Source organism: Haliotis cracherodii, unplaced genomic scaffold, assembly GCF_022045235.1.
Source record: "Haliotis cracherodii isolate W230 unplaced genomic scaffold, xgHalCrac1.p SCAF_8, whole genome shotgun sequence".
Lineage (NCBI taxonomy): Eukaryota > Metazoa > Mollusca > Gastropoda > Lepetellida > Haliotidae > Haliotis > Haliotis cracherodii.
Window position 1 is genome coordinate 37,317,965 of NW_027266341.1, and position 14,126 is coordinate 37,332,090.

The window sequence follows — 14,126 nt, forward strand, 5'->3', positions numbered from 1 at the left end:
CATGCAGGGCATCTTCTCAAGCAGGGTTAGAAATTGGCACTAGTTCTATAGTCCTTGCCAAACTGTCCAATAGTTAAGGTATCATAAAGACTATAAGTAGCAATTTGCCATTTGTAATGGTTTTGCTATATATTATCATTATAAGGACTAGTGGACAGAGATATGGCTGAAATATTGCCGATGTAACGTAAATTCTTAACTCACTCACTCACTCACTCACTCACTCACTCACTATAGTGGACAGAAAATGTTAGTTTCTACCGCTGCCAAGTCTTTTGGATAAGCATGATAAGAAAGAGTATCACTACAATCCTGGACAAGAAGAAAGAAGCAGTGAGATTCAGAAATACCCAGAGTCTGTCTCAGGCCACTACACAAATCATCAAGGCTTGATGATAAACCTTAGTAAGCCCCGACTTAATATGTAGTCAACACCTGGCTGTCACACAAAATAAACCAGATGAAAACATTTTTCATGAATATTCTTCTAAAAACTAATTTCCATTCATCAATAAATTCACTGCATCTTCCTGTGCTTGAACCATTTTAACATGACACAGATGTTGTTTATTGACAGTGTATCCATAATTCAAACCCGACAAGCTGAATCTTCACAAGGGACATTACAAGAGAAACTAGAAGCACTCGAAGTTGTTTCAATAAAATGTACAATGGGAGTTTTTCATGTCATTTTTAAATAACCGACATTTTATTAATAGATTATGCAACTAATCTTAGCAAAACCATCAGCAAATATGACAATTATATATTCTACTAAGTCGACTCCTGTTGTTTTGAAATAGTCTGACTTATCCAAGACTCGTCATCTTGATCTCATTACCATTTGACCTTGATGTCAGACAACAAACAGTGAACACACATCATGCATGTTGACTAAATAACATTTATATAAACATGAATAAAAAATAGTAGCAGAAGCATTTGTCGTATCCACATATATGCATCTAAATCGATTTGAGTCAAATCACTGGATTATCATGAAGTGATGTGACTTACGATGTAATGATGGGACTTACCACTTATAACTTATTTCTAACCCGGAGTTCAAGACAACCTGGACAACACATGCAGTGGAAATAGTGATAAATATCGTAAGAGTTTGCCAGAACCTGACTGTGAGTTTGCCAATAACTGAATCAATCGGGTTGGACTGCACGTTCACTGATACTTGGCCCTACAGGAGTTTCTGGAGGTACACTGGAGTTTCTAATAACAGATCCAACCCTTGTCATCTGAAGACCAGGTCAAGTTTCTCCTGGTCTAGTAACATGAGCTATATTTGTCAACAAGCTAACATGAATAAGGAAAATAAATTTCAAAAATTATCGACTAGAACCCACACTTTGCGGAGGTCCACAGCTTGCACACTGGTTTTACGTTTATATCTCCATACACAGACAGAATATAGAAGTCAATTCTTAATTATCAACAGAACTGGCAAGCGGAATTCCTGAACTCAGGTGTAAAAAATATATAGTTTCAACAAAGGTGTACACAAGGTAATAGTGATGCTAAGTAAGCATCACTGATATCTTAGTAACACACAAGCATTAGTGGTGTTCCATGTAAAGGAAATAATCGAAGATTGATCAGAATGTCCAAACAACCAAGCAATCAACACTCAATTTTGCACAACTGATCACAAACAATTTTGCCCCCTGTCTCAAGTTCTCAACTGTACGGGCCTTTTAAGTTTTATTTAGGTTTATACACTGGAAAATATGCAGTATACTGACTTAAAACCAACCAGTCCTTGTTTTTAGCCCTTGAATGCTGTGCGCCAGGAAGGGTAACAAGCCTTTTGGTGTGACACAGCCGGGGATTGAACCCCTGACCTTCCGATCTCCGGGCAGACACTCTACCACTAGACCACAGAGAGGATCGCCTCCACTTCAGACATATTATACAGTGACTATGTTCTTGTACAGACTGATTGCCAGGTTATTCCACCCTTGCTGGGAGGGTGTAATGTCTGGAAGCGTGAAAATAGCATCACTGCTGCTGGAAATAGATGCATCATTCATTTCTTTATCACAAAATGACAACTGATATCGCTAGTGTTCTTGGTGAAAGCTGCTTAACCCAGGCTCTCAATAGTTCTCGTTTTGTACAATTTGTTCCAGAATGACAATGATACATACTCTGATAAAGGCTAGAATTTCCAATATCAGTGATTTTTCAATAACATTAGGACCTTTGCATGAGTTTTGATTGGACATTCTTCCACATAATTACCATATTTTCTAAAAAAGAATTAGGACAATTCGGAGGACAATCACTCAATGTCCTACAAAATGAATTGATCTGAATACCTGAAATACACCAAAAAATATCTCTCGGTATGGTAAGCTTTGCCTATGAAAGTCCATACATTAAACACAAAGATCTACTGAAATTAATGTCAGGTGGCAGGTCCAGACCAGCAGACTGTTATGATTTACCAATTACTTTTTGGGGGTTAGAGATTTCATTTAACAAATCATATATCAACAGCTGATCATAACAATCAGTTACATAATTGTGAGTAATGTTAAACTGATTTGGGACACTGAGTTTTTCTGCTTAACATTTTAAAGAAAACAGATCCATAACAATTTCAACCATGTCAACAGTCAGTCCTTTTTTTTCATTGCCAAAATGTTTTATGGCTGAAAGATGAGACTTTTTACCAAGAGCAAGTCTGACCAATACATGCTTGTCTGGAAATCACGATACACACCCCATAGGCTATGTTGACTTCATACAGGTAATGCAAACATCACAGATGAAATAAACAAACGTTGAGTACAATAGCACACTCTGTCCCAAACAATTTTTGAATACAAATCAACAACAAAAAATTATGATAGTTAGCAAAGTTAGCAGTGCACGAATGATCATATTATCTGTTCACCAATTGTTTGTACATGCATGCCCAAATATTATTATCGATCACCATGAGCATCGCATTTGAAAATCTCGGGATTACAAATTGAAATGTCAACCCAGCAATTTCCATGGCATATTTTCCTTGAAAATGTATTCTACACCATAGGCATAAATGTTACATCAACTAAAGTAGCAACTATTTGATCAAGTGAGTGAGTGAGTGAGTATGGTTTTATGCTACTTTTAGCAATATTCCAGCAATATCACGACGGGGGGACACCAGAAATGGGCTTCACACTTAGTGCCCATGTGGGGGATCGAACCTGGGTCTTCAATTTGATGAGAGAACGCTTTAACCAGAAGGCTACCCCACCGCCCCCTATGTGATCAAGCAGTGAACAGGTAAGAAACTACTCATGATCAATACGTGACATTTCTCTGTGCTGCAGTAATGACACAGCAAAAAAAATGCAGTTTCCGGTATCCGGATACCTGCCGGATACCACCGGACACTTACCCAAAACGCGTCCGGGTATCCGGTGGCAGATACCAGGCCGGATACCAGATCCGTGGCATCCGGCATGGACACCTCACCTGAAAGTATGCCACCTTGAATCCGGGTATCCGGCACCGGATACCTCACCGGATACCTCAATCTGGGTGTCCAAGGATCCGGCACCGGATACCAAGGATCCGGCACCGGATACCTCATTCTGAGTTGCCAAAAACATGTCACAATTTGGGGGTGCATTTTGTTCAATTAAGTGTGAAACACCTAAATATATATTGGAAACTAACCATGAAAATTGAACATTGCTGAAGGAATCCGGCAGGTATCCGGCAGGTATCCGGATGCAATTTTTCGAGATGTCTTAATCCTGGTAAATGATGTTAGCCTGGGCATATCAGATAGCTGTAGTAAGATTCTGTGTCATTTTAGTTGTAAATATCCCCTTAAAGTTGAGATCTATGGGCATGTACTTTTGGAGAAGACAATTTTTTCAATCTTTTTAGATGTTAAGCTGTTTAATGAACAAACATCAGTTCTAATACATGTATGATGATACCCTTAAATTTCATGTTCAGACTTCCAGATTGTTCTGAGTGAAAGTATAAACTCATCGACTGTGTGCTCACTTTGGCCTTTGGTCCTAGTGAGATGATAATATGATTATTTGTAAAGGTACAAGTACTTGTTACGAGCATACCAGCTTCATTTAAGTTTTGAAACACAATATGCCTCACTCTGAGGGTGACATGTACCAGATTTCATCACACTACAGAGAGCTGTTCCTCAGTTACTGTGAACATTTTTACTGAAAGACATTGAAAGCTAATTTGACCTTCAATATCAGTTGCGACTATTTCAAAAACAATTGTAAATTGCTTCATTCAGTATAACATTGACAAACATATGACAATGATATACAACTATATGTATAAGAGTTATTTAGACTTCTGCAGGAAAAGGCACATTAGAGAACAAGAGTCATCAGAAAGATGACATAACCCCCCGGCAGCTGTCTGTAAAGTAACCACTAGTAAATGTGCAATTCTGTATGTAATGAGTCAACATTTTAAAGTTCTTTAAGAAGCATACATTGTTTATCCACAAAAGATCCACCATGGTCGCATCCATATGAATGCCAAGTTTCGATCAAATACATTGAATGGTTTTCGAATTCTGCCCCAGAAACGAACCTCATCCCCAATTGAATCTATGTCCAACTTCATTCCATAAAAATTTAAAAAAATAAAAATTAGAAAAATCCCAAAATATCAAAAGGCATCACTTCAGTATGTGCCTGATAGCTTTGCCAAGTTTCGATCAAATACACTGAATGGTTTTTGAATTCTGCCCCGGAAACGAACCCCATCCCCAATTGAGTCTATGTCCAACGTCATTCCATAAAAAAAAAAAAAAAATTTTTTTTAGAAAAATCCCAAAATATCGAAAGGCACCACTTCAGTATGTGCCTGATAGATTTGCCAAGTTTCGATCAAATACACTGAATGGTTTGGGAATCCTTCCCCTGGAAAAGGAAATGATTACGGATGGACGGACGGACAGACTGGCTGATCGCTATATCACCCCGTATTATATGCCGGGGGGATAAAAAGTAAGTGTATGACCTGTTGCCAACTTCTATCCCTGCCCTAAGGAAGAGTTTGGCCATTAACAATTTTTTTGTCTGGCTATGACATTGACCTTTGACATAGCAGATCAATGTGTTATTCCAAAGATGTCCAAGCAATGCATGGTTTCATCCGATAACTATGGCTATCAAAGTGAGGCAAAATATTGGAAAATCCCCATTTACACACCTGGCTAAAGAAACATAAACAACAAACAAATTATCAATTTCTTTTATTTATATGCCTATATCACACACTGAACATTGTTCACATGATGGTTCCTGATGCAGTATGCAATTTCCTCCTATTCTTCAATACTCATAACAGAGTGGGATAACTGTTCGCTTGAAAGCATAAGCAGACCATGCTCACCAGTTCAGAGTTACTTGCCCTCAAATATCCTTTCCCTTCTATATTGCCATGGAAAAACAGGAACCAGGATGAGGGGAGGCCAGATCGGCTCTATCCCTGTTACATTGTGTTAGTAGAATTGTGAACATTCTATTTGGTGTTTGGGTCCACATTTATAGACAAGTAGTCGCAAACATCATTCCTTTCAAGTGATTACCACATGGCCAAAGACAATAATTTCTTCAACGTCCTTGAAGGGTCCCACTCCGACTTGGCATTGGTTGGTCTTCTCACATTAGCCAGACCAGCCTGTGTGAGTGTGTCCCAGTGTCAATTGGGATATAACTTCTTGGTAGGCCCCCATTGAAATAACAGGATTCTCCTCATCACTGTCTGCCTATCACTTCTGATATCTGGAAGGGTCCTTCCAGACTGTCAACCAGTCATCCGGGTATCTCAAGCTGGACTTCAGTTTCTGCAAAATTATGTATAAAGATTGTAGCAATAAAAAAGAATCGTTGCAACATGTACTTACAGATAAAAGGCAGCAAATTCACTTAATTTATCGTCTTTGAGTTTTGTTATATACCAAACATTTGAGATATATATTGTTCCATGCTGATGAGTTGAAACAATCATTAACTGACATCTCTTAAAAATGCTTGCCATACAAGCCAAAGTAATAGATGAGGTAGCAAGTGGGCTCATTGATCGCTCGTAATCGTACCCCATAACGTGGGATGTTGTCCATAACAGTCATCATCGGTGCGTCTTGATCGAGCTCATAACTGGTTTGCCTAGTTGAGATTTGAGATTTGATTATTTATAATCCTTGTCATTTAGCTGAACTATTGTTGGATGTGGTGTTAAATGAGTGAAATGGGAAGAAAGCCCGAAGTGATGCAGGTCTTACATGTTTACCACTTTGATGAAACCCACAAGCAAGTGTATGATGCTACCCTCGATTCAAACCCACGACCATTGGTTTCTGTCAAGCCCAAGAGATGCAACTATGCACAGCAAGTTGTGGTGCCTTTGATAATTAGGCCATCCATGCCAACAGGTGATAAAGAACAAGCAAACTGAAGAAATATTTGCAGAATAGCTACATGAACATGATGAACCAAACAGAATAATTTCAAATATTTACCACTCAATGCTACTCTTCTCTTGTTCCTCATTGCTTCCCTTTTTCCAATGCTGTGCAGATGACTGACTCATTCATTTATCCAGACATTCTGCAAAAATAAGTAGCATTCACATTACAGAAATATATTATTTAATTATGAAGCTTATACAAAACAAGGACATAACAGTGTAATTATAAAAATATGTTAAGCGTAAAAAAAGTAAAGTCTTTGGTGGCCATTATTGTAAATTATAGTCTGTATTAGCATCCCACAAAAGTTTAGAGTTAATAATCGTTCCTAGATCTTTGTACATTTCTTCATTATCTATAAAAAGCCGATCTAATTTGGATCATCTTGTTTTGACCACAAATCCATTACGCCCCTTATGCAAATCCTTGTCGTCATAACAAACAGTTGACAATAATACTAAAAAAGGACCCTTGGCGTTTACAGTAAAGTATGTAGAGCAGGAAAATATCTAAATCAATCCATTCCATAAGATCTCTGCACGGAAATCATAAGGTCACGAAGCCCTGCTACGTACCTGGCATCCGCATTTGCTGCCAATCGCCTTTCCAAATACTGTTGACTTCCGCGTTGTGGATGGCTCAGAGGAACTTCGGCCGGCATTTCCGTGGTGGAGGTGAATGAGAACAATCTATCGATACACGAGGTAAGCTTATCGTAATCAAGCATCACGGTGTATATCTATACACGAGGTTTGTTTACATCCATGTTCTAAAATGGCGCCCTGGACCGCAGGGGAATATGGGTAAATTGGCTTGTTCCGGGTTAACACAAAGCTGGGCCCCCGTCTCTAATATCACAATATTGTTTGGCGCAAGTTGACGACGCGCATAGGGAGCCGGGAACTAGTTTAACACGACATAAGCTGGTTCCCGGCTCTCTATGCGCGTCGTCAACTTGCGCCAAGTTATATTAGAGACGAGGCCCAGCTTATACACAGAACACAATCGGTCATTTCGTCAAAACTGGCCAAATATTGAGATTGCAGCTGAGGTAATGCTGGCAGCTGAAGTGACACATTAAGGTAAGGAATATGTGAATATTACAATGATCACGTATTAAAGTAATTTACCACATGTAAGCCTGTCACATGTGACACATTAACTTTCATAACCAACATGTAAGTAAATGTATCAGGATATAATTATATTTTTATATAACAAGTAGCCTGTCTATCATATGTTAGTATATGCTTATGTATATAATGAAGAAATATGTTTACTTTAACTGGATAATTTGTATGCTAATGTGACTCACTGTCTTATTTCATATACTCCCTTTACTCTGTGAGATGATTAATAGCCTCAACATATTTTTCCAGATGTGAAGAATCAAGAACAGCTTTAATGACAGGGAAGTTTTGCATCAGAGATCATCGTGAAGTGGAAGATAAGACATTTTAAGGGTATGAACATTTTCACTTGAACTAGCTGAACAATAACCATGATGACAACTTTATCATGGGGGAATTTTGGGTGGTGGGGTAGCCTAGTGGTTGAAGCGTTCACTCTTCGTGCTGAAGACCCATGCAGGTTTGATTCCTGCCACATAGCTGCGATATTGCTGAGTGTGGCGTTAAACATCAAACAAAGCTAACAGCCGCATACATACTCACATGGGGATTCCAGGTTGAAGTTAGTCCCCATCAACATGATCAACCTATGCTAGTTGTAAGAGATAACTTAATGGATCGGCTGATCAGGCTCGCTGACTTGGTTGATCCATGTCATTGTATCCCAATTGTGTGGATGGATGCTCATGATGTCAATCACTGGATAGTCTGGTCCAGACTTGATTATTTACAGACCGCTGGAATATGGCTGAGTGCAGAGTTAAACAACAAACACCAACATGATTCTACAACCTGCTCTTGTGGATACCATTTTGAGGATCCTACACATAACTTCTTTTCGGGTCTTAACTATTGCAATATGTTCTACTACATGTGTTTTGAACATATATTTTTTTCATTGGCTTATCTAAATGATGCTCAAATACAAAATAATTATTAATAAAATACTAATTCTATACTATTGCAAACTATCAGTTGAGCAATAATGTAATCATCTGATTATAATTAGATAATGAAGGAGAAGTCCATATTGATTAAATCTACCAGATTCTGAGATAAATGCACGTATTGATTGATTTATTTCAATGTTTTCCTGTACATAATTTTCAACAATTCCATATAAAGCTTTCTTATATCCATGCTGTATAATAATACCTAGTATTTCTAATAATAGCATAATTTGGACACACAAATAAGTAATGAATGGTATTTTTATAACAGGTGCCACACGTGCGGGATAGGTCATTTCACATGAATCATTTTTATGTGAATTTAAATCACTACAAGCTGATCTGAGTCCTGAAAGGATATGCCTTCGATTCTGTGAAAATGGAAATGCTTAAACATCTCCCAATATTAACCATGCTATTACAGAATCTGTTCACTTGTTTGTGTATGTAAAATATTTTTTCAACGATTACATCCATCTAATGATTGTTTGTATGTGTGATGTGCCAGTAGAGGTATATATGTACAAGCATGTGCATACGCGTATAAAAATTATGTATGTTTGGCTAGGTACCAGTATATGAATTAGTTGTTTTGTGCGACTTGTATATTAGCATCATCATAGTTTCAACAGACAGTTTATGTATATCAAATGTTAAATGTCTTTGTAGGGAGAATTGCATATCAAAACTGTCATTATTTTATTACTTATGAGTAGAACTTTTTAAGTATCTGGCAAGATACATTTCCTTGGTCCACAGAAACATGTTACTAGTAAACTGTAAACTGACTTGTCAGTGTGGTTGGAAACTAACTAAGCCGTCACTACTCAATTAAGTAATTAACAGATAATTGCAAGTGATAATACCCACCTGACACTAATTGCCCTGTTAATCCCTAATCCACCATGAGTTGACATTGAGTTCATCTTGCTAATGAGCTGTTGTGAGCGTAACAAGATGATAAACATCAAAGGTGGGGCAGGCTTTGATCAAGTGTTCTGTAGAAGAGATTATGTCATTTGTTTAATGTTTATTTAGGATTAGCTACATCCCTTGATCCTACCAAGACCATACTTGAGATTATCAGACAGTTTGTCTGGATACAACCTGATGTCTCAACTGTACTTATTGGATTCTGCCTTGTAGCAAACTATGTGTGTGACAAGGACTTTGACCACTCTGTGCAGATGCATAACAATGCACTTGGGGTATGATTCAATTGGGGTATGATTCAATTATGTCACACAAGTCAAAGATGGGTTCCACTGTATTTAGAAACAGACGATAGATGCAATACTGTGTAACTTTATAACAATCAAACGAGTATTCAAATAGGAATACACATATATTTACAATGACCCTTGAAAAGTTCCAAAACCAAATAGAACTACTTAAATTATGATTACACTTGACCAATATATTTGGCAGCTTTTCCCGTTATTGTTAATCTTAATTAAAGATAGGATAAATGATAAAAATATGATAATGATTTTACTCATGACTAATCATGGGCGGATACAGCTTTTTTACAGCTATTTATTGTCTTTGGTGGAAATTTATACAGAAATAAAGAGTTATTTTCGAAATAAAAAGGGGGGTGCGCACCACAGCAACCCCCCCTCTGTATCCGCCCATGCTATTGCCAGCAGCCGAAATAAGGTCCCCCAAATGTAATATACATAGTTTTTAGTCGATTGTTCAGGTGGTTCTTTTCAGTTGATTTTTTGTATCAGTGTCTATTTTGGCCTACCAATTAATGGTAGATATTAATCATCAATAATAAGTGAGATAATTATTTTCAATGTGGCTCCCATTGCAACTGAAGCAAGGAACGATTCAAATTAAGCCTGATTCAGCTGCTACATTTATATGTACTTGCTTCTCTAATCAGTAATTCAATCAGTTGTATAGTGACTTGATATTTGGAGAAAATATCTGTTGTATGAAATCCTAATGTTACTTACTTTTGTATTTGAGATGATATTTGTATTTGGTAGCCTAGTGGGTAATGCGTTCTCCGAAGCACTGGGTTCTGTTCCCCACATGGGTACTGTGTGAAAAGCCCATTTCTGGTGTCCCCGCAGATATATTGCTGGAATATTGCTAAAAGCTGTGTGGAACTATACTAACTTGCACACTCATTATATAATATTTTGAGATCACTTACATTACTTGTGTGATTGAAAGTTTTGATAATTATGAATACCGTATTCGACAGAATAAGCGCCCAGGGCGCTCTCAACATTTCCTGCTTTATGCTGGCAGCCTGAAATGTTAATGCACGACAAATATATTTTTCCAGAATGAAATTCCCCATAATTAAGGGTGCATATCACACACGAATGTGTATTATATGCAAATAAATAAGTCTTGTATACATTGATCAATTGGAAAGGGTGCTATTTGGGATTGTTAACGAGACAATATATTAGCAAATATTCCTGTGGGCGCTTATTAGAGCGAGGCGCTTATTACATCAAATACGGTAGTTGTTTTATGTATAAGAACCTATTTTATGCAATTTGCATTGCCTTGTTTAACCTTCCTTATGTTTTGATGTAATGCAAACATTTGAGAAAAAATCAGGTGAGCCTGCCTTATGGCACTACAGGAATTGTTTTCAGAAGATCAATTACAATTTTGTATTTTCTGTAAAATTTACTGTTTGCTATGGCTTTTTTACATTGATTAACATGGTTTGGTTAACAGTTGCTTGATAAACTGTCATTACCTTACTCATTGAGAAACCAACTTTTTACCCTTTGTCAATATATGTGTGTTTCTTATATTTTTAATAACAAGATCTTAAAGATGTTATAAATTGTTTCAGGCACCTGGATTTCACAATGACACCAGATCAGACAAGTCATACAAAGGACTCTCAGGGTGATGAATAATCCTCCCCAGAACAACTAGCAGGTTCACCTCAGAAAGTGATGATTCTGAATGACTAATGCCACATCAGTGTGATTCTGTAGGTTGTTTTATTACGACATTAATCAAGTCTAAAGGAATTAATACCACAGCTGTGAGACTATGTTTATGTGGTGTACACTGACGCTGACTATACAAATCTGAATGACTTTTGTGGTTTACTGCACAAACATAATTGACTTTAGATATTCTTCTCCCTTGAAATTCTTCTGAGATTTGACCGATTTGTTTATTTAGAAAATGGCATTGAAGCATCTGTTTCTGTTTTTGAATGTTCTTGCAAACACCTTTGGTTACTGAACCAATGAAATGTCATAAAATCAATAAATATGATTTGTTATCTTAACAAATTTTTTTGTTTTGCTTCTTTAAAGAAATATGATATTGATCATTCATAACATAGGTGCTAACATATATCAAATATACTAATGCCCTGAATGTTTTCCAACAATTAATACAGCTCACTGAATGAAGATTTTAGTTCCATGTCAGTAGAAAAATTACATTGATGTTTTTATGAACCGGTACTTTATTAGGTGTTTTCTGTGGATGCACCCATTTGGGTTAATGATATTCTGTTTCAAACTTCAATGAAACTCGTCTGTCAAGATGTAACAAGTACTGATACAGTTCCAAAATAATCTTTTAATCTCACCAGGAACAAAGGCCCAAGTGAGCACATAGCCAATGACTTTCATTTGTTTTGTCAGAGTGAATATGGTGTCATGTCACTTTATGAGCAAAATTCCAACAATATCATGATGGGTGACACCAAGCAATGTACCGATGTGGTGAATCGAGCGCTTCAACCACGAGAAGCTAGAACAAACTGGGAATATGAAGATGAAATGTAAGGATACCATCATACCAGGACTGAATGCTTTTCATTTAATACGCTGAACATCTAAAATGAAATATATATGAATTTGAAAAATGTTTTCACCAAAAGTACCTGCCCATAGATCTCAACTTTAAGGGGATATTTACAACCAAAATAACACAGAATATTACTACAGCTATCTGCTATGCCCAGGCTAACATTATTTACTAGGAGAAAGACATCTCGAAAAATTGCATCCGGATACCTGCCGGATACCTGCCGGATACCTTCAGCAATGTTCAATTTTCATGGTTAGTTTCCAATATATTTTTAGGTGTTTCACACTTAATTGAACAAAATGCACCCCCCAAATTGTGACATGTTTTTGGAAACTCAGAATGAGGTATCCGGTGCCGGATCCCTGGACACCCAGATTGAGGTATCCGGTGAGGTATCCGGTGCCGGATACCCGGATTCCAGGTGGCATACTTTCAGGTGAGGTGTCCATGCCGGATACCACGGATCTGGTATCCGGCCTGGTTTCTGCCACCGGATACCCGGACGCGTTTTGGGTAAGTGTCCGGTGGTATCCGGCAGGTATCCGGATACCGGAAACTGCATTTTTTTTGCTGTGTGAAGGGTGTAGGGTTGGAGGAATCTGTGTAATGAGCTTGAGGTCAAGTGTATGTCAAGGAGAAATAATTTTATTTATTTATACGCCCATACCTACACAAGCACCAGAAGTGCTGCATGTTTAGATAAACATGCATAGTAAAGATATCACTGCTGACTTCTTCATGAATCCCAAACTCACACATGGACTTAGATTGGTTTCTGTTCTGGCTGTACTGACCAAATTGTTTGATGAAATGTTTGATGCTGTGATGCTGTGAGGAAGACACTAGCGATTGGATTGACTAATAAAGAAGAAGTTCTGAAGATGAAAGCGTGTGTGCAGGGTCACATACAAACAGATCAACACATCCTCTCTACTTCCAAGCTGATAATTATTGGCAAAGTAAGACAGTTACAACCAACAGTTAAAAAAACCCAGTTAGAACTCGACACAGGGCTCTAAACTCTGACTTACTTCTGAGAGCTTCTCAGCATTCACTGTCAATAGAATGTTAATTATCGATCGAATGATGATGTTGACTATTGATCACAAATTAAGAGCTTGACTTCCAACACTAATGATAGTTACTTTAAGTGTTCATTTTAATATCATTTGGCATGGTACCTTTTCAACACTTCGTCATGATGTACAACAGCTACAGATAAGCTGCGTATTAGCGTAAAATACCCCCCTCAAAAAAAAAAAAAATTTTTTTTTTTTATTCAAAACCCAATTACTTTCAATTGACTTGCGTATAGAAATGAATGCATTAAATGAAAAACTCAAATGTATAAACACAGCATGTGAAAATATCCAATGGAGCTAATTTCCGAAACACAATTACTAGATAATTTACTTTCCGAGTCAAGCCCTTAGTTAGAACCCTTATATACATTTAAAACATTATTTATATATTTTTTTTAAATCACAAAATGTTGGCTAATTTTGGGAAAAACCCAATAGAGTGATGAATAGATGAGTGAAAAAAAATTGGTTATCCAATTAAAAATGTAATAACCCAATTAAAATAGAAACCTTTGAGTAAAAACACTCATACAGCGATGTGCATGCATGTGAGAGTGTGTGTGTTTGGCTGCTTGTACTGGTCAGGACTAATGCCGATTTCATAGTGCTAGCCCACTGAGATATTATGCTGCAGTTTAACATGAATACCCCACTCAGACACAGTATACTGACTCCG

General features: G+C 37.3%; 1 protein-coding gene and 1 long non-coding RNA gene across 2 annotated transcripts in view; one reads left to right on the plus strand and one right to left on the minus strand.

Moving 5' to 3' along the window:
* LOC139449350 (post-GPI attachment to proteins factor 2-like) overlaps positions 1 to 14,126 on the minus strand; it is a 44,463-nt gene that overhangs the window by 19,834 nt on the left and 10,503 nt on the right. The window lies entirely within an intron of this gene.
* Positions 7,473 to 11,804, plus strand: LOC139449998 (uncharacterized). Its single transcript, XR_011652211.1, has 3 exons — positions 7,473 to 7,557; positions 7,855 to 7,938; positions 11,386 to 11,804. It is a non-coding gene; the product is annotated as an uncharacterized lncRNA (long non-coding RNA).